The sequence below is a fragment of the Colossoma macropomum genome, unplaced genomic scaffold (assembly GCF_904425465.1).
Source record: "Colossoma macropomum unplaced genomic scaffold, Colossoma_macropomum, whole genome shotgun sequence".
NCBI lineage: Eukaryota > Metazoa > Chordata > Actinopteri > Characiformes > Serrasalmidae > Colossoma > Colossoma macropomum.
In genome coordinates this window covers 38383206-38404257 of record NW_023494803.1, presented here as the reverse complement: position 1 = coordinate 38404257, position 21052 = coordinate 38383206, and positions in this window count along the sequence as shown.

Genomic DNA, 21052 nt, shown 5'->3' with positions numbered 1-21052 from the left:
GCTGTGCGGATGAGGTCCGGAGGGGATTGCTTTGCCCTCGATAAGGAAATCCCTGAAGGAGCTCGCAGAGTCCCGACTCTTTCCCCGCCGCTTCGCTCTCTTGTTGTGCAATGAAAGGCGTGGCGGTGCGGCTGGCGTTCTCTAGTCTGTGCGAGCGGCGAGCTGCTCTTTGATCGGGGCGCTGAGGCGGGTGAAGGCGCGGCAGACGCTGCCGTGTGCGCCAAGGCGTTCTTCAGGGAAGGGCTCTGTGGATGAGTGCCTTACCTCTCCGCTCTTCCGCCATTTGATCAGCAGAAGACAAAAGACGAGCACTTGGGTCCCGCTTTTTGTCACTCCAGCTCCAGCTCCACTCTGCCTCGCCCTGCTCTTCCCTACCAGGGAGATGTCTTCACAGAGCTATCATTAAAAGTTAGTTGTGGGTGTAATACTTGCCTCCTGCTATCATGTATTGTAACTTTGTCATTGGTTTTGATAGCATGCAGACAAGCGTTTGCGAGCGTATTTTTAGGTCCAAGTGTCATCTTAGACGTTTCTTACCTGTGCTACGTGCTCTGACATTGAGAGAGGGCAGGAATAACTCTTGAGATAGATGGGAAAAGATGAATAGTGCACATGGGCCTTAAAAAAAAAAGTGTTAAGGTAACAAAGGAGGAGCGTCTCCAGAGTTTGTCACTCTGCATTGAGATTACAATTATTCGAAAGTATAGACACTTGTAAAACTGCTTTAAAAACAGAGGTATGTCTGTTTGTTCATTCGCAGTAATGAGTAGAATGCGAAAAGCCCGAGAGAGATGTGAATGAGACGTGGCAGTCTGTATTTTGGCTGTGGCTTGAACTGGGACTGAGGGGTCATGCCAAATTCCTCTACATGTCCCCGGACTTTGTCCAAAAGAGAGGGTAATTAGAGCTGATGTGCAGGACCGCAAATTAACTGACAGAATGAAACTGATTTGTCTGACTTTTCCTCATAAAGCAAGGCTTCATACGTTAAATAAATCTGAGGAGATTGTAAGAATTTCCTACCCTCAGTGGTCGAATGACGGGTAGTCTTTGGCAATGGCTTGTGAAGTTTCTCCTCACCATTGCAGCCATCCCATTCTCCAATCCACTCTTTAAGTTGGTTTTTGTTTTTTGTTTTTTTTTGTTTTTTTTTGTTTTTTTTTCCCCCCCCTCAAGCTGAGCAAGACCACAGCCTTCCTTGGTTGCCTTGTTAACTCTTGTTAGCCGCCAAGTTGGGCCCGCGTGAACAGCGAAGAGGGGGAAGACGTTTCTCCTAATGTTTGTTTTTGGAGCCGAGCTGCAGGAGCCCACTGCTGACGCCTTCATCGATCGCTCGAGCAGTGTGGAGTAAAGTGCACCCCTGTGTGCTTTCTTCCCCTTCCTTGCCACTGACCTTGGGGGCGCACAGCCATTGCTTCGCAGTAGGGGGCAGTAGCACATAATGATGGCACAGACAGGGGGGTGGTGGGTGGATTTGAGGTGGGGGGACAACAGCGCTTAAACACAACATTACCACCTGTTCCCCCCACTGGAGGAGCCGCACAGGTTTGATGGGCCTGACTGTGGCCATTGATTGACCTGCGTTTATATCCACTCCCTTGCTCTGTGTTTCTCCCAGGCTGCTGGGATTTGGCAGAGGGCTACATGCTGAACCATGAATCTCTCTCAGCAGTGTTTTAAACTGCGCTCTGGACCCCCTTGTACCTTCTGTAATATGGATGTCAGCTTCACTCACGTCCAATCCAATAACAGTATCTTGTTTTTCTAACTTGAGCTGTGTGACAAGACACATTTCTTATCACAAAGCCCTAAAAGGTTAACTTTCAGATGATGGTGAAGATGGGTGGTCGGTGGTCGGCGAATGAACGAAACTCTGCTAATAGCACAGCGGAAAAGTACTTGAATAATTGTACTTTGTTACTATATTTAAGTGTTATTTTGGAAAACTGAGCACTTGATTTCTTACTCATATATATATTTCTATATTCTATTCTAATTCTATACTCATATGTTATATTTGAGTAAGATGAGGAGGAGGCAAAGGAAAAAGTTTTTACCATTCACATTTTCATTAAGAAAATACACCTTACAAATCTATTTTTCTTTTGACAAACAGGTGAGTTTTCATAAATTTTCATGTGCTTATTAAAACCTTCAGCCAAACTCATGGGTGTAAAGTTAAACTGTCCACAAATATGCTAATTTGTCTTTATTTGAAGAGTATTTTCACATGTTTAATAAAGAGATTTGAGTGTAAAGATTCTTCACATTGTGTAAAGGTTCTGTACCAATTCAACTGTTCTTTCTAGAACTGACATTATGGAGGTTTTTTAAAAAGACACTCTAAAAAGGGTCTTCACATTGCCGCATTTGCTTCGTCAAGAACCATTCACTGACGGTTTCTTTAGGTTAACCAAATTGGTTCTTCTGTGGCATTTAGTAATGAACCCTTTTTGACGCCTTTATTTTTAATAATGTATTTACTCCTTACTCTTATATGCTTGAATATGTTTAAATGTTGCATTTTTTGGTTTTTTACTTTCACTGTTTTGGCTTCATACTTCTAAAAGTGCCTGCACTTCCATGTAAGTATGTTTTCTCTGTACTTTAATTTCTTGTTAAAGAATATGCAAGTAACTATTTTCTCACCTACATTTAATAAACCACTTTTCCTTGACAGCAATTTTCTTGAAAGTTATCCCTGTGAGTCTAGTTAGTACCCCAGTTAAGCATATTTTATTTCATGTTTTTTTATTTTTTTTTGGTCACATTTAGTTTTACAAAGATGTGGATCCATTGCGTAAATTGGAATATTAGACTATTTAAAATTTGCAGCACAATGTTATCAGTGGTGTAAACAAAGTCATTCAGAGTGTTTTGATGCAAAATGGTGCATTGTTGTAAAACTTACTGAATCATTTCTTTACAGTGGTCCTGATCGGAACTGAGGATCATTATGTCCACAGCCCAAGTATGGACGTATCATTTACTATACACGTGTCTTAAGAGTTTTTAAATGTATTATTGATAATGGTGAAATAGTAGAAATGAAGATATGATTTATTCCTTTATGATTCAAAATATTTTTTTATTTTTTATGATTTTGCCTTAGAGCACCCTGCATGTATTTTAAAAATAGGTTTTGGGCCAACACCTTTTCAAAACTATTATAAAACAATGTCTCAGGCATCAGGCAGCATATGTTTAACATTTAATATAATAACTTCCTGTGAGGTAGCTTTTAGAAGCATTAAAACATTTAGTTTTTCTAGAACGGAACATTTCACATCAAATTACTCTGAATGACTTTCTTCATATCTGAAGAGAGAAAAAAATGAATTGTCTTTTAAGCCATCAGAAAAAAAACTCCCTAAGAGTTTGAGGAAAAACCACTAAGAGGAGCCAAGACTCAAAAGGAGAAGCGATTTTTCTCTTTTCTCTGGGCCGCACCAGATAGGAAAGGTGAAGTGCACAAGTTTTACAAGAGGTTGTTGGTCCATTCAGAGGGAAGATCTGTGAGGATAAGCCACTGATGGCTGTTTAAAAGTCTGGGTCCGGGTCCAACATATGCAGGATGTCAAAGATATGAGAACACAGCAGGTAGAATTTCAGTACTGTAAGGCCCAATCCCATTTCTTATTTATACCCCTACCCTTTGTTTTTGAGTGTGGGACCCTCAAATAAAAAAAGAGCATTACTTCATTAACAGCTACTGGCGCTGCTCTGTAGGCGACCCTGCCAGTCTGCAGTGACAGCAGTGGAGGGTTAAGTTCAGCTCCTCACTGCTGGGCTTTAGTGACATTTATGGAATCATATGCCTTTTAAGAGGGACAATTATTTATTATCGGCACCCTATCCCGTAGGCTAAAGCCTAAGTGGTAGGAGTAAGGGGTGAAATGGGATTGGGCCTAAATCAGGGAGACAAGAGACCAAAAGAGGTTTGGAGCACTTTAGTTAGGGAGCATGATGAGGGTTAGAGGTTCATGAAGAATATAAGACAACTTTGTAGTTGCTAGTTGAGGTTATTGGAGGTCAGACCATCAGGGTAGATTACTGAATGCTGGTATTTATCGCAGCAGGAAGGTGAGCAGCACATGCCAGTAGCTTTGAAACTACTGTTTCTGGCAGATTCAGTTCAGAGTACTGGAGGAACACGATGATGTTATATCAAACAGCTCCTCAGCTGTGCTGAGTTTGCTGGTTCAGGCAGAAGCATATACAGGTTGACAAAGCAGACTGATAGGCACGTTTGGAGCTCAGCACTCAACCCAAGGTGTATCTAGTGATCATAGTGATCATCTCTGTGCAAGCAGAGACTCCGGCAGGACTAGCCAAGTCCACTACCATCAACTGTTTTTGATAAATGGTGAAATAAAAACGAATACAAATTTTACTCAGTTAATACTTAGAGAATGCATTATTTAAAACAATTTTCTTCAGCTTTCAGATTTTGTTTTTTTCTTCAAACAAATCTCAACAGCACTAAACAATTTGCAAATATTTGATAAGTGAAAAGGCATCTCCAGACTCCCTGGGCTGCTAGGGACAGAAACTTGTAGAGTTCAGCTTAATGAAATGGTAGACAAAACATATTGAAATATTTCTTTCAGCAAAGACTTGGGGAAGAGTAATGTTTTGTTTGAGGAATTTAATTTGACATGTCAGCAATCAGCTAATTTATGTTAGCTAATCCATGCGTTTGGCTGCATTTAAATGCATTATTAAAGAACAAATAATGTTATTTATATTGCAACTTTGGCTAAAATTTTGGCCAGTTTACGAAATTACTGGAAATGTCCTAGCGTGTGATATCATCATTCACCCCAGACACTGTAATCAGAGACGTTATAAAGGACTGGTTGAAAGTCCCGCCCTTCAATAAAATGAGCCAATCAGCTTCCTGATTAAGCTGAAGCAGGAAAAACTCCCCCTCTTTGTGGAGACGTGGGTATATGCAGAGTCAAATGTTAATGGGGCCTTTGGTTTCTGGTTTGGAGGTCTCTCCCATTCAAAGACATGAGAGCCTGGAAAGTAACATCCCAGGGGGCACTGCCAAGATGGCCATCGAGTGGACAGACGTCCCTATAATCTCTGTGGTGTGAGCTTCAGGTTTAAAAAGAAAAAAAAAAAACCTTACAAAAATCAACCATTGGCCAATTTAAAGTAATCAAAATTGGTCACAAACATTCATTACTGTACTTCCTTAATCAAAACAGTTCTCAGTGGATTTAGGTTTTGAATCGTACTGTACATAACGACCAAATGCCTGACTAAACAGAGGTTTTCAGCCTAGACCGAAAGACTAAAAGTTTGATTTTCATTATTCTAACTACTGATGTAGAGCCTGCACCTTGTGATCGAAGGAGATGGATCGTAATAGTCAATGAGTTCACTCAGATATGGTGGGAGGAGGCCATTTAGAGCTTCATAGGCCAGTAGTGTTTCGGAATCAATAACTAGCAGCAAATGTAGAGTGAATAGTGCATGGATCATATGGTAAAACTTACTGGTTCTAATATGAATTTGAACATTCAGAACACAAAGCTTTGCATTATTCTAAGACGATAAAGACATGGACTAATCTCTCATGATTTCTCTTGAAACCTGACTAAGGACATTTCTATTACACTATTTAAAATAAAGGTGCCAAAAAGAGTTCTTTGGAGCAATGACAGAGAAGTTGAGGTTATTGGAGGTCAGAGCATCAGGGTAGATTATTGGATTCTGGGTATCATCGCAACAGGAAGGTGAGCAGCACATGCACACAGCTTTGAGGCTACTGTTTCTAGCAGGTCCAGTTCAGAGCACTTGAGGAGCGTGATGGTGTTATATCAAACAGCGCCACAACTGTGGTGGGTTTGCTGGTGTAGGAAGAATCATGTACAGGTTGACAAAGCAGATTGATGGGTGTGTTTGGAGCACAGTGCGTAACACAAGGTGTGTCTAGTGATCATAGTGATCATCTCTGTGCAAACAGAGACTCCAGCAGGACTAGCCAAGTCCACCACCCTGAACTGAAGAACTTATTTCACCAAAAATCAATACAAATTTTAGTATGCATTATACAGAGATACAGAGAGTTATTTAAAAGCATTTTTCTTCGTTTTTTTAAGCAAATCTCAACCACACAAAACAATTTTACAAAAAATCTGACAAGTGAAAACCCTGACAAACTTGAGTCTTCCAAACAAATGGTTTGAGTTGAATATCAACTCAATACCAAACAACTAAATGAACTTTCCTCTCTTCTTCTCATAACTTCTTGGTTCCTGCAGAGAGTTTTTGGTGCTGTTTTGATATGTGTCTGTGTTTTACCATCTCTGGAACGGGTAAAATAAAAGGTTTTAAAACAAAACTGAAGAACATTTAAAGGCCTTTTCGATAAAATATTTAATATACACACATCACCGGGATAGAGGAAAAATGTGGACCTTCTTATGGGGGGGTTGGAGGGGGGGGAATTGAGATTGGATTGAGAACCACTGTTCTAGAATACCACAAGACATACATAAAACCCACACTCTTAATTAGGCCAGAGAACAGAAAGTTTGTTGGATATTATCCAGTGATCTTTGGAGTGTCCAGTTACCGTTGACAAATGTATGTCACAAAATCTGCCTGATCACTTATGATTTTTATCTAAATGACTTTTGTTTATATCTTTAGCTTTGATGTCATATATTATGTCAGTGTGAACGCTAACCAGCAAACCAGAACTAAAATACAACAATAACATTTTTATTCTTTGGTCCAGACCAAGGGAACCAATACTATAAATGCACTCTAAAGGCTTGGTTACACTACATTACTACAGTACAAAGTAGAAGTACAAAGATTATAGATTACAGATTATAAAAAGACTGGGCATCTCACACTATGCAACTGTTTTTTGCAGATTTTTTTGGGGCGACTGAAATATTGGGGACTACACACTACACAACTTTTAAGCTGTTGCTGAACCGAATAGAACTCACTAATCTCGTGCAAACTCACGCTAACACTCGCATTCTCCCGTTACTAGGAGACCCAAATAAACAAAGGTAGAGGTGCTGGCTGCTGCCGATGTTTTCTCTGCCGTTTGCGCTGACACAGTAAAGAAGCAGCAGGTAAATATGCCGAAGTTTGGTATTTTTAGAGTTTTAAATGTACATAAACTCGATTGTGCTCGTGCCTTAAATTCGGCTCATTAAAAACTTCACACGTGAGAGATTTTTTGCCATTTTTCTTCGTTTACTTGCTGTATTTTCTTCTTTTGTGCTCTGTTTTGATTGGCTGTTGTAGGAATCCGTTCAGATTGAGTCGTTGATCAGTTTACACGACTAGACTGAGATCGGGGCTAAAATTGAGGTAAAAGTGGTGTAGTGTAACCCCGGCTTAAAGGTGAGTGTTCTGTGGCATCATTCCAAAGAACCCTTTGGCACCTTTATTTTTAAGCACTGTAGATAAAAAGTAGACAGTATTGTAGACAAAACCTCAGTCACTTTTAAAGGAATGACCAAACTGGTCTGATCAACAGGGAAGGTCAAACACCCCTGAAGCCGCTGCACTGTGATGCCTCACACTGTCAAGTACCACTGACTACAAGGTCCCCATTCATATGCACATTCTAAATGGCGCTCTTCTAATTGTGTAGATATGGAAGCGTGTGGCCATTCTGGCTGGTCCATTTCACAAGGAGCTTCATGTCAAGAGCAAATCTGAACGTGAAGCAAAATCCTTTGGAAAATGAGACTGAGTGTATTCTTCTCTTTTGAAGCTTTGCTCTATAATAAGTAAAATTGTATCATATTTTTTGGTGGAACTAAACCTACAAGAATCTATGCTGTGTGCTGAGAAGAAGAAATGCCCTCTACATTTTCGTCTCCAGTGTCATATCTTTTGCTTTTTTCCCCATCTCTTCTTTTGTTTCTCGCTCTCTTTTTAGATGAAAATAAATTTCATTCTCATTGTGTTCCTATTTATTCTCGTCCCCCTGTGCCCTGCATCCCCAAAACGCCCGCGCATGGAGAAATATATAGCTGATTTTAGGTGGTAGACAGAAAAGGCTCTTTCAATGCAGTTATGGTACATTTGCGATTCTAGTTGTGTGTAAATATTAGAAAACAGCAGGTTCTCACATTCGTAGAAGCGAGGCGTAGCAGTGGGGCTAAGAGACGCGTTCTTATCGGTATTGTATTCACACTACACCATCCTCCTGCTGTTTCTAATCTGCTGCTGCCGCTGCGAGCAAAACTGGACAGGCATTTATTGTCTCAGCAGGGGTATGCTTGACAAGAGAATGTTAAACACTCCACTACCTGCAATTTTCAAAGGCGATACCAGACATGATAAAATGTAGATACACGTTTAATTCTGTTTTGGGTGAAACGATGGAGAAACTCCACAGAAATAAGCAGGTAGACCATTCCTTTTCTTTTTTTCCTCCCTGTGAGTTTATGGTACACTGTTAGTTTGTGGTTTGTGTGTAATTTGAGGAGTCTCGCCTTCTAGTCCTGGCAGGGATGCGGGTAGGAATTTTGGGCCCCCTGAAAACTTTCTGCATGGGCCTCTTGCCTCATGTCATTACCCTTACCAGAATATGACAACACTAAAACAAGTCAGAATTTATCCTTGCTCTATATTTTTTAATAACACTTACTTAGCATACAGCAAGCTGTGAATATGAATAGAAGCAACACAGCTGCTTATCAGTATATTAAAGCAATAAGCCATGAGAGGCCGTGTGTTACTGCGATTTTATCACGGGAAGGGTGTTCTTAGGCACGATGTGAAGAATGGAGTGCCTAAAACTCCCTTGCCTGTTATAAAATCACAGTAACTCACTGTCTCAAGTGGCTTATTGCTTTTATAAAACGGCAGCCAACATAAACTGTCATAAAATACACAATTTTTTCAGTTATTAATACTAATAATCGACATAAACAAGTATTTCACCAAGAAATGTAGTTCCTGTAGAGTATGGTGTCACTGCCAAGCAACCATGGACGGCTGAATGAGGAGAGCGTTCGAGCGCCCATCGCTGTATATTGCGATCATTTCCAGAATTTCTTTCTTTTTGTCGTAGAACAATGAATGTATGATAACACAGCACTGTTTAATACAAAAACGTTTGCTTTATAAGTATTTCTTTGACACCAGATTACCGCCATGAGTCTTATTTAGCACCAATCCAGCGGCGCCCCTGTTTTCGTGCTGGGGGCTGAATCTCAAATGGCTCCCTCCCCCTACATAGTGCACTACGTAGGAATTTAAATACTAGATCCTGCAGCCCAACGGTGCTAAATAAAGCTAAGAAAGTAGTCATTTGGGACTCAGACACACCCACACTCAACAAATGATGCACTATTTTGCTGTAGAGGCTAGAATTTCTAAACTTTTGTAGTTAGCATACTATTTAGGGTATACGGAGCCGTTTGGGATTCAGTGTGAGTTTAACCTTACTTCTGACTGAAACACAGACATTTGAAGTGTTAGTGACATTTTTTTAGACTTTCATACTGCCGTTTTACAGTTAATCATACCATAAGTTCTTTAATTAAAGCCTGTGATATTAATGATGGAGCTATCTTTTAGCCTGTTAGCTGGCTGACCAGCCTAGTTCTAGTTAAGAACATAAGTCTCCAGCCCCTCAGTTTAAACAAGAAACAGGTTCTTACTTCATCAATATACTCGGTGGTCCATGCGAGCAGCATTAGAGTCAAAGATTATTCCATTAACAGCACAAGGGTTTTTTCATGCTGCAGCACAGTGATACACAATTCAGTTGTTGTGAGGTGGTCACAGGTGTGCGTACATCATGGATTTTATACCGGCTTCGAATGCGGCTCAGCCAATCAGATTTCAGGACCGGAACTATCCATCTTATAATATGTATTAATGCACTGTGTTACTGTGATTTTACTCCACCTAACATTGTGAGGAAAACTGTACTGCGTGACTTTTCATGCATTAATGCTCTAGAACAGTGGTTCTCAAACTGGTTCTCGGGGACCGGGAACTGCTCAAATGTTCACGACAGGATAGAGGAAAAATGTAGATCAGCTGGGGAACTTGAGAACTGGTTAGAGAACAACTGTTCTAGAGCAATAAGCCACAAGAAACTGTATAAAAGATAGAAGGGAACGCTATAGAGTGTCGTTAGCATACATAGCGGACACCAGACCACATTCTACTTTACCATCACTTTCACTATTTAAGCTTTTCAGTATCATTTCAGCTGTCGAGAGGACATCTTAACACAAAAGCGTAAACATTCTTCCACTGTTTTTAGAAAAACCTTAAAATTTTCTTAAGTTTTTCGTTACGAAAACTGCAGTTTTTGTAGCATAAGCTTCCTGTCTATTACCAGCTCCGGTATGACTTCATAAGAAGTTACCTTTGAAAAACTGGGTGAAACTGCCTTCCCCGTTTTTGCTGCTGTTCTTTTTTTGGAAACCTGAATTGTGTTTATTGGTGGCATCTTCATTTGAATTACAAATGAAACTCTGGTCTTCTATGGTCTTACAGAGCATGACTGGACCAAACCACTGAATGTTTACACGCACTGGGTGACAGAGTGGAAGACGCATTGTTGCTGGCATTGTGTACTGTGTAATGAATGAAGTGTGTGAATTAAGTATCTTTCAGCAAGCCTAAAAGTCACATGCACTCTTTGTTGGCCCCTGTCTCATTGGGGCCCTTGGAATCGTCCTAATTTTCCACCCCCTTATGGCGCCCGTGAGACTCCTCCAAGACGAAAGTGCCAGAACCTGAGTTTGGGGGCCAAATTGAAAGGCTTTAATTCGATTTGCCCTTGGCAGCGACGTTAAGAAGGTTTAGTGGTCATCAAAAAGACATGTTCATCAGCGTGAGGCAGCCTCGCTTACCCCGAACTGTCCATGCTCACTCACTCATCCTTCTCTTCACACTCCAGCCCCCCCCACTGACATCCTCTCTGTTTCTCGGACAAGCGCGAGGAGTGCCAAACACGGCCCTGATAACTGTCGGCGACACCGCTTCGGCTGCAGAGGAGCCGGCGGTTCTTAATTAATGTGACACTGACACGTATCCCCCCGCACACGCACAGATTACTAATGTAGTGTTGGTGGATGTTCTAATGAACTCTGAAGGGGTCCTAAAGAGGATGTTCAAACTTGTGTTCCACCCTGTTACGCCTTGATCATTGTCTCTCTGCAATATCAAAATCGCACCGCTTAAAAAATCAGCTCGGATGCTTTTGCGTGTGAGTGATGGGTCTTGAATTAGGTCACACTGTCTAATGGACGTCACGCTGGGAGCACCATTAAGAAAAAAAGAAAATGCTTTGTGGACATATTTATTAACTAATTTAGTGGGCAGCGAATACCATTTTATTAAGAGGGAATCAATTATGCTGTTGATAAAGGGCTTTTAACACGGCTCTGACAGCGTGGTCCTCGTCTGGCACAGTGAAGCTACTTAGGCAATACAGATAATGCCCAGTGAGCTGAGAGGGAATGACGAAGTCGTTGTCCTTCATATCAGAAGCTTTGGCCACCTGACTGCCCCGCAGCGACAGGCGGCTCCTGGGGGTATTTCGTGAAGCATGATTTCTCGGTTAGCCAGGTCACTGACCGTCCAGCAGAGTAAGAGGTTGAGGCGCATTCCTGTTGCCCGGTCTTAGTTGAAATTGTCTTGCTAACTGAAGAATCCTGTTTGGTGTAATAGCCCCCCGGAGCAGTGCTGGAGCTGCTGGGGCAGCAGGCCAATGGAGAGCTTCGCTCTCTCTCACTGAACTCAGAGCCCACGGCACGCCCTGGGCAAAGTCCCACACATGCCCCATGGAGGACTGCCATGGCATGTCCTTTTGTGGTCTACAACACCACCATTGTGGTCACTTAAGCAGTGGGTCTTACTGGGAATTCATGGTTTCTCGTACGCAACCTTTTGTGTTGGGTGCACAGCTATTGAATTGAACTCACCACAGAATTCGCTCACCACAGGTGAAACTGGTTGTGGTTGCCGTTTTCCACAGGGGGAAAAACGTACACTAACCAGAATGCTTCCACAGGTAATAGATATATGTACAATATATATAGAAAAAATATGTATATAGCAAGATTGCTTGAAGTCATGAATGCACTGATCCCTGGAGAACCTTTTAATAGATGATTCTTTAAAGAATCTTTGCAAATGAGATCTGTGAGTGTGAACCTCCACATATGGCCAAAGGAAAGGAAAGCAAAAAGTGTTCTTTGCAGCGATGCCATAGAACCACTTTTGGTTCCCTAAAGAACCCTTCAAGGCTTAAAGGGTAGAAAATTTACATTAAACTGAGGTTCTCTAAACTTAAGGTTGATCAAACACCGACATCTCATTTTTAAGACTGAGTCATTAAGAATCATCCTCTGAAAGCTTCTTTAGGGAACCTAAAGTGGTTCTTCTATGGCATTGCTTTAAAAAACCCTTTTTGACTCCCTTTTTTGACAGCACATCTATTCCCCTATTGAGGTTTGATTTCATGCAGTCTGTAGGAAAGGTAGCTTATGTATTTCAAGAGTTCTGTTTCAATAATTACACAGTTTTTACTTCTAGATTTGTGTTTGCATTTTTATTCGTAGAACAAGGAGATAATAAAGGATCTAGAGTTTGATTAACAGCATTTATGAGAAGACTCGTTACGCCATTAGCTTTATATATTTATTTATTTTTTTTTTGCCCCTGCAAGAATTTAATTTGTCCCACTTTCTTTTAAAGCGGCAGTGAACATTTGATGTATCTGATATACTTGGTTTAAATGAGCTCTGGCTGGTTCTTGCTCTGTAAAGCAGCTCTCTGGGGTCTGATAGTACATAAACGTCTGTAAATCTAGCTTCTGCTGCCTGGCACACATGCATTTGTATTGCCCTTGGCGAAAGGAAACTGAAGATTGTTGGAAGCTTGTTGTAACACATTAATGGGGCTTTTTGGTTGATTGCGTGCCATGTATTTAGTCTCATTTTTTGCCTGTTTTGTATTGATCCTTATCCATATTGCGAAAGGTCAGTTTGGGCCCTAATGGGCCCTGAGAAAAGCGTGTGCATGCCATGTGTTTAGTCTCCTTTTTAGCCTGTTTTTATTGATCCTTATCCACATTATGTAAGGTCTGTTCAGGCCACAAGCATATAAATACATAGACAAATATATATATATATATATATATACATATATATATATATATAAATTTGTTTTACTTTCATTTATCCTTGGGGTGTTTAGTCTCATTTTTTCCATGTTGTCTATTTATCCTCACCCATTTTGTAAGTTTGGGTCCTAAAAATGGGCCCTTGCATGCGCATGCTACTTATTTAGGGATTTGTTTTGTGTTCATCCATATTTTTTAAGGCTTGTTTGGCTCCTAGCATAAGGTGCATGCGTTCCAAGAACAAGCCCTAAAAATATATGCATACCAAGTATTTAGTCTTATTTATTGCCTGTTTTGTATGCATCCCTACCCTTATCGTGTAAGGTCAGTTTGGGCCCTAATGGGCCTTTAAAATGTGTCCATGCTACATATTTATTTTTCATTCATTCATTTTGTTTTTGCCCCTAAAAAGTAGGTCCTGTAAATACAGGCATGACATGTATTTAGTCTCATTTTTGCCTGTTTTGTATTTATCCTTAGCCTCATTATGTTAGTTTGGGCCTTAAAATATGTACATGCTAGAATTTATTGCTTTGCCTGTTTTTATTTATTTATTTGTTTGCCTGTTTTGTATTCACCATATTATGTAAGGTTTGTTTAGCCCTAAAAAAAGCACACCGACACTAAGAATGGGTCCAGAGAAAAATATGTGCATGCTATGTGTTTAGTCTCATTTCTTGTCTGCTTTATATTGATCCTTATTGTGCAAGTCTGTTTAGGCCCAAAGAAGAGATGCATTGGTCATAAGAATGGGGCCTACAAAAACACCTGCATGGCACATATTTAGTCTTTTCTGTTTGTATTTTTATGTATCTTAAGGAAAAATAGGTACATTTTTTGGCATTATTATATTTATTTGTCCTTGCCCATGTTTTGTAAGATCACTTTGGGGCATATCAGTGGGCTCTAAATATATGTGCCTACTGCATATTTACCTTTGTCCTCAATTTTTAGTTTTTGCTTGTTTTCTATTTACCCATATTGTGTAAGGCTTGTCTGCCTCCCCCCCCCCAAAAAAGTGCATGGACCCTAAAAATGGGTTCACACCATGCATGCACATTTCATATTAATCCCTACCCGTATTGTGTAAGGTCTGCATGAGCCCCTAAGAAAAAAGTGGTTCTCATGGGATGTCTTCATCTGTCACTTCACCTCCCATCGGTTACTGTTGGAGGGCTTCAAACAGCCCATGCAGGTTCTATTGTGGTGTCTGGACTGTGGGGAGGAGAAGGAGCTGCCCGTCCCAGCTCAGGTTTCACCACGCACCGCTCCCCCAATTCAAAAAGAGAGCTAACCTTGCTGCCCTTCTGCCCTCTCCCACCATTGTGTCTCTTTCCCCATAGCTGTGGCTCCAGCCACCAGATTGGCTTGCTCAGGAATGGGAGAGGATGTGGCTGCCTCTCCATCTGTCAGAGTGAGGATCAAATAATAGGATTTTCTGTCCTGGAATTGAAGATAATTGCAGTCTCTATTCCGCTCCCTAACTGTATGATATTAACCTTGTGCTCCTGAGCCCGCACTGGGGCACGGCTGAGGCCAGATGGTACTGTGTTTTGATATCTGATCCGGGGCTCGGAGGTCAAGTTGAAGTTCAAGTCCAAAGGTCCGCGCCGTCCCGCCCTCCGTGGAAGTAACAGAGGTGTCATTCAAATAGGACGTCCCCACCGTTTCTGGTTCTTCGCGGCTGGTACAATGACGGTAAAAGCAGTTATACATACTCTGCTCGACTGAGGTTGAAGCAGTAACTCGTTTATACATACTGTGGGCCCAGTAGGAAGGGCTGTAGGTGAGAATGAGGGGTCAGGGTGGTCTTGCTTTTACAGGACGTGCCCAGTATCGTTGAGCAGAATCTGTTTCAGAGGCATTCGTTGGTTTTCTTGGTTCAAAAACACAGTGGAAATATGTGAACAGAAACACTGAAATGTCTTACATTTCCTCAAACCCTCAGACGAAAAATAAAGGTCCCACAAAATACCACTTTTGGGAAAAATGTCATGGAAGCAGTTTTGGCTCCCTGAAGAATCTTTCAGTGGTTTGTCAAAGTAGCATGTTTGTAAATGAGATGTTAATGTGCGAAGAACCTTTTTTCAAAGTTAAGAACCTCCACATAATGTAAGGTTCCTGTACTGATTAAAGTGTCTTCCTGCACTCTTAAAATTAAATCTGGAGCAGTAGTATAGAAGAATATCTTTAGGTTCCCTAAAGAACCTTTCAACAGATGGTTCTTTAAAGAACAGCTTTTGTAAATAAAATGTGTGAGTGTGAAGAACCTCAGTTTAAGGGCCAATTTAAGGACTCTACCTTGAACCTTTACATTATGTGGAGGTTCTTTAAACATCTTAAAGGCTCTTCACACTCACACATTTCAGTTAGAAAAATGGTTCTCTAAAGAACCTCTCATTGAATGGTTTAACCAAACCTAGTTCTTCTATAGTATCGCCTTTTAGCACCTTTATTTTTAAAGTGTAGAAAAAAAGACTTTTGGTTCCTTGAAGAACCTTTTTATGGAAAATGTAAATGAGATGTGCGAGTGTGAAAAACCTTTTAAATATAATGTGAAACTGCCAAAAGGGCTCTTTGGAGTGACATTTTGGTTCCCTAAAGAACCTTCCAGTGGTTCTTTAAAGAAAATGTCTGTCAGTAAGATGTTAATGTGTGAAAAATCTTTTTGAGGTTTAAGAACCTTCATCTGCTGTTAAGGTTCTATTAAAGAATGTTCCTACAATCTTAAAAAAAGGCTTCTTTGGAGTGACACCATAGAAGAACACTTTTGGTTCCCATTTGGTTTCCAGTGGATGGTTCTTTGGAGAGTGTAGAACCATGTGACAGCGTAACAGTAGTCAGCATTGCACTGTTACGGAGATGAGTGGCTGAAGACTGTTGTCAGAAGCGAGACATTTTGCTTTGTTTGATCGACTAACCCTGTACCTCATGTGATGAATGAGCCATTTTAAACGCTTATGATGATAAGCCTGTCCGCATGTGGAGTGGTGGGCTCCTGTGGTGCACCAGGCTGAAGCCATGGTAATAATGTTCCCTCTCCCGCGGCCTCCGTGACCCGGCGCTGGTTACTGTCCCCTTGGAAACGTGTTCACATTTAGAGAGCTTTAAATACACACATTATCATCAGTCTGCTCCAGAAAAATGATAATAAACAGGCTGAAAAAATCAGATCTGTATTACCACAATTAGGAAATACATGCCCTCTAGGCTTGTAGTCTAAGTTGGCTCCAAATGTGAGTGAGTCAGTGTTTCCTAATTGAAAACAATTATGAGGTGTTTCAAGGGAGCCCTCCATATTTTACTTATTAAGATCCTTTTCCTTCACTGCGGTTTCCTATTTCATATTTTTATACTGTTTTTCCCTGTTTGTCTGCTGCATTAGCGCCTGTATACGACAGCGTTTTAGGCCCACTGTAAAAAAAAAATTAAAGATAGTAGTCCTCCAGACTAAAGTCGTAATATTTCGAGATAAAAAGTCATACGGTATGATATTTTGAGAATAAAGTCATAATATTTTGAGAATAGAGTCATAATATTTCAAGATAAGTTGCACGATATGATATTTTGAGAATAACTTCATAAGATTTTGAGAAGAAAATCATAATAGTTTGAGAATAAAGTCATCATTTTGATTATAAAGTCGTAGAATTATGACATTAAAGTGGGATATCACCAGGAAACGTCGTAATATTGTAGCCAAAGGGTTCGCAAAAGGCAAGTAGCAGCCTCCTCATGTTAAAATAAGGGATGTTGAGGAGTTGGTGGAGTTATACTGTCTCTCCTGACACATCAACACCAGATTGTTCTTAGTATAAGAAACAGCTGAAACGGCTGTGCATAAAACTGCGTTCATTTAGAATAAAGAACCAGATGGACTCAGAGGAAATTGTCTGTCTTGTTGAAGGAGAACTTGCAGGCAGGGTCGTCTTCACAGCTATCAGCCAGCCTCCCTAGAATTAGCCTACTTTATTATCAAAATATATTTTGTCGTTGAAACATTGCGAGTTTATTTATGAAGTCTATTATTTTATTTATTTTTTTAGCAGTGGCCCTAAAACGCCGTCGTGCCTGTAGGTCAGAGTATATTGTAATTTAATATTATTTCTAACTCAAACTCTGAAACAGGCTAAAGAATGTCAAAATATTTACATTATTTATGTTTGCAAGTAGACGAGGAGATATTGTATCCTCTTTCTGCAGGCCCTCTAGTGTCCACTGCACCAGCGAAATGGAACTCGACTTTTCAATTATCATAATCAATTAAAACGTATTCCCCATAACGCTGTTATCAGATCAGATTGGATACTGTTGTCCCTCTATGTGTGAGTAACTCTGTGTTGAGCTGCTAGTGAGCAATGAGTGGAGAAAGGGGAGGGGGTGGGAAACCCCTGCTGTGAAAACTTACTCACACCTTTCCACAAACATGGCCACCACAGCTTTCTTCATCTTAAAATATTGTCATTATTTTGTAGTCCCAGGAATTCCAGCTCCAAGCTGGTTTTCTCTGCAGGAAAAAAATTAATGCTGTTCTTGAAAAATGCTGTTATTACACACTGTGGTCTATAAAAATGTTCTAAAGTTGATACATTTTGTCCTATGTACATTTTTTTTCTGTAACATTTTATTTGGAGGGTCCTTTGTAGATGATTAATAAACTCTTAACAGGTTATCAGTAACACATCAACAACATACCAGTGAAGAAACAGTAGTGCAGCATCTGAATACACTGAAGTAAATATCTTGTAGATGTTTCTGTTGATACATTACTTACATTAAGTAGATGTGTTGTTAATATGTTACTTCCATTACACAAAACCTAACCTTACCCAACACCTAACCCCGGCCCTAATCCTAACCCTAATCCCAACCCTATGTTTTTGACATGTTACTGCTTGTTTCATCTACATACATCATCTAAACCGCTTATCCTTCTGGGTCGCGGTGGGGTGCTGGAGCCTATCCCAGCTGTCATTGGGCGGAAGGCAGGATGCACCCTGGACAGGTCGCCAGTCCATCGCAGGGCAGACAGACAGACATACACAATCACATACACATTCACACCTAGGGGCAATTTAGCATGTCCAATTAGCTTAACTAACTAATTAGCTTTTTGGACTGTGGGAGGAAACTGGAGTACCCGGAGGAAACCCACACAGACACGGGGAGAACAGGCAAACTCCACACAGAAACGACCCCGGTCGGCCCGGCCAGGAATCGAACCCAGGCCATTCTCTCTGTGAGGCAACAGCGCTACCCACTGCGCCACCGTGCCACCCCCCGTTGTTTCATCTAGGACCATCAAAATAAAGTGACACCCATAAGTAACTAAGACATTTTACAATAAATAATAAGTTTTGCTAGGTTTGCATTAATAAGTTTAACAGATGAGTAAAGTAAACCAAAAAATGTTTTACTGTGCTGTAACTAATTTTTTTTTTGTAATTACTTTTAAATAGTACAGCAAAATGAAAGTAATAACTCTGAACTTCTAAGGGTTAATAAACCATTGTAACACCCTCTATCTGTTCTTTTGGATGATGTGTACCTGTGGTGTACCTCTCTGGTCTTTTCTTCTAGGCCTAGCGTGAGCTTATTGTGATTTAGTGATGATTTGTCACTGTCATCCTCCTGGTTCCTCTGCTTTGGTGAGACTGCACCACAGCGTGTAGCAGAGAGTGCATCGTCATCCTAACAGGGACTTCATTAATAAGGGTTAAATCTGGCTAATTGTAATCCAATTAATAACAGACACAATGATCTACCACCTGCTTTGTTTTTTTGGAGGACCCAGCTGTAAAGCTTTTCAGCCCCCTCACCGCCCCCTACCCCCTTCCGTTCTCATGGCTTTCCCAACCACGCTTGCCCACCCTTCCATTGTTCATGTAATCATCTGTATGTGTTGTTGGTAGGTATTATCCAAAAGAATGGCTTTGGCTAATCAATGAGGCCTCAGAAACCTCGTAATTTCCTGCCAAAGGGTTCTTTGGAGCGATACGAGTGGTGATCCCTGAAGAACCTTCCAGAGGATTTGTTCTGGAGATGAGTTCCGCAAGGGTAAAGAACCTATGCGCAGTTAAAATCCCATCCGTACACTTCAATACAAAAACAAGGTGCAAAATGGAACCAAACAGGTTTCTTTGGAGTGATGCGATAAAGCCAATTTTGGTTCCCTCCAATACTACTTGGATGTAGGGTTCTAAGAAGGTTCTTTAATTGGTATAGAATCTTTACATTATGCAGAGGTTCTTTAAACTTTAAAAAGGTTCCTCACACTCACACGGCTGTTTAACCTTTACACTTAAAAATAAAGGTTCCTATGGATCTTGGCTAGAAGATCTTTAATTGATAGAGAACCTTTATATTATACTCTTACAAATAGGTTTCTAAATGCTGCTTGGCTTGGTGAACAGATCAATCAAGGCTCTTTAATTTCGTAAAAAATCTTCACACTATGTTGAGGTTATTTAACCTTAAAAAAAGGCTCCTCACACTCACACAAGTCTTTTACTTTACTCTTTAAAATGTTTTTGGCTGGAAAAAATGAAATTGGAAGAAAACCTTCACATTACGGTCTTAAAATAGGCTCTTAGGTGCATTTTGGTTTGGAGGTCTGGTCCTAGGAAGAGCCTTCAATGTGTATAGAACCGTTAAATTTATGTGGAAGTTCTTTAAACTTTAAAAGGTTTCTTCACACCGACACATCTCTTTTGCTTTACTCCTAAAAAAGGTTCCTATTTTTTTCTTGGCTGGAAAAAAATTAAATTGAAATAGAACCTTCACATTACACTCTTAAAATAGGCTCTTAATTGCTTTTTGGTTTGGAGGTTCTATGATGAACGTTCAATAGGTATAGAAACTTTAAATTATGTGGAAGTTCTTTAAACTTTAAAAGGTTTCTTTACACAGACACATCTCTTTTATCTTTACATTTTTTAAAAATAAAAAGAAAAACCTTTAATTTGTGTAGAACAGTTATATTATGTGGAGGTTTAAAATTAAAAAGGTTTCTCACACTCACACAACTTCACACGCTTAAAATTAAAGGTTCCTAAATGGTTCTTGGCTTGGATGTATAATTCTGGGAAAGACCTTCAGTTGATATAGAACCAACATTATGTGGAACTCTTTACATCCACACAAGCACTTAGGAACTTGATTGTAATGTAAAGGTACCAATTAAAGGTCTTTTCAGAAAGACTTCCTATGAATCCTCTATTCACAATGCTTTATAAATGTATTTATAAGGCATTATATGTGATGCAGGATACCTTACAATGCCTGACATCAGCATAATTGCTTATACGTACTTATAACTACAGGCATAACACTTTCTAAAGCAAGAAAATGTGACTTTGTAATTTTAGGTTTCATAATGCGTTATACTATCCACTCATACAGAACAATGTGAACATCAATATAGTGATGCACTATAGTGATGCAGGGTTCTGGTAAATTCCCTGTACAACACCCAGACCATCACAATACCTCCTACCAACTAAATGAAGCAGCACTTGAGCGTGTTTTGTAATATTCATTGAAAAAACATAACTTTTATTTGTAGTATGAATTTAACCGAACAAATCTTATGATGCGTTATGGATCCTGACTTTATGAAGTCATGAACTCTTGTTTTATGAAGTGTTATGCATGTAATTATAACGACTAAGAGTTACTTCCTTTTTATACAAGCTTCTGCCTGGTATTATAAGGTGTTATGTATGTCATATAATGCCTTATTAACACATTGAGCATCACGAATGCAGGATTCACAGGAAGTGTTACTATCTTTTCTTAGCCAAGAGCTATTTAGGAACCTTTTTTAGGTGTGTAGAGTGTCCTTTTTTTGACGGAGGGGTTGTGTAGGGGATCGTAACCCCGGTGTCATTATTTACACCATATTTCTTCCAA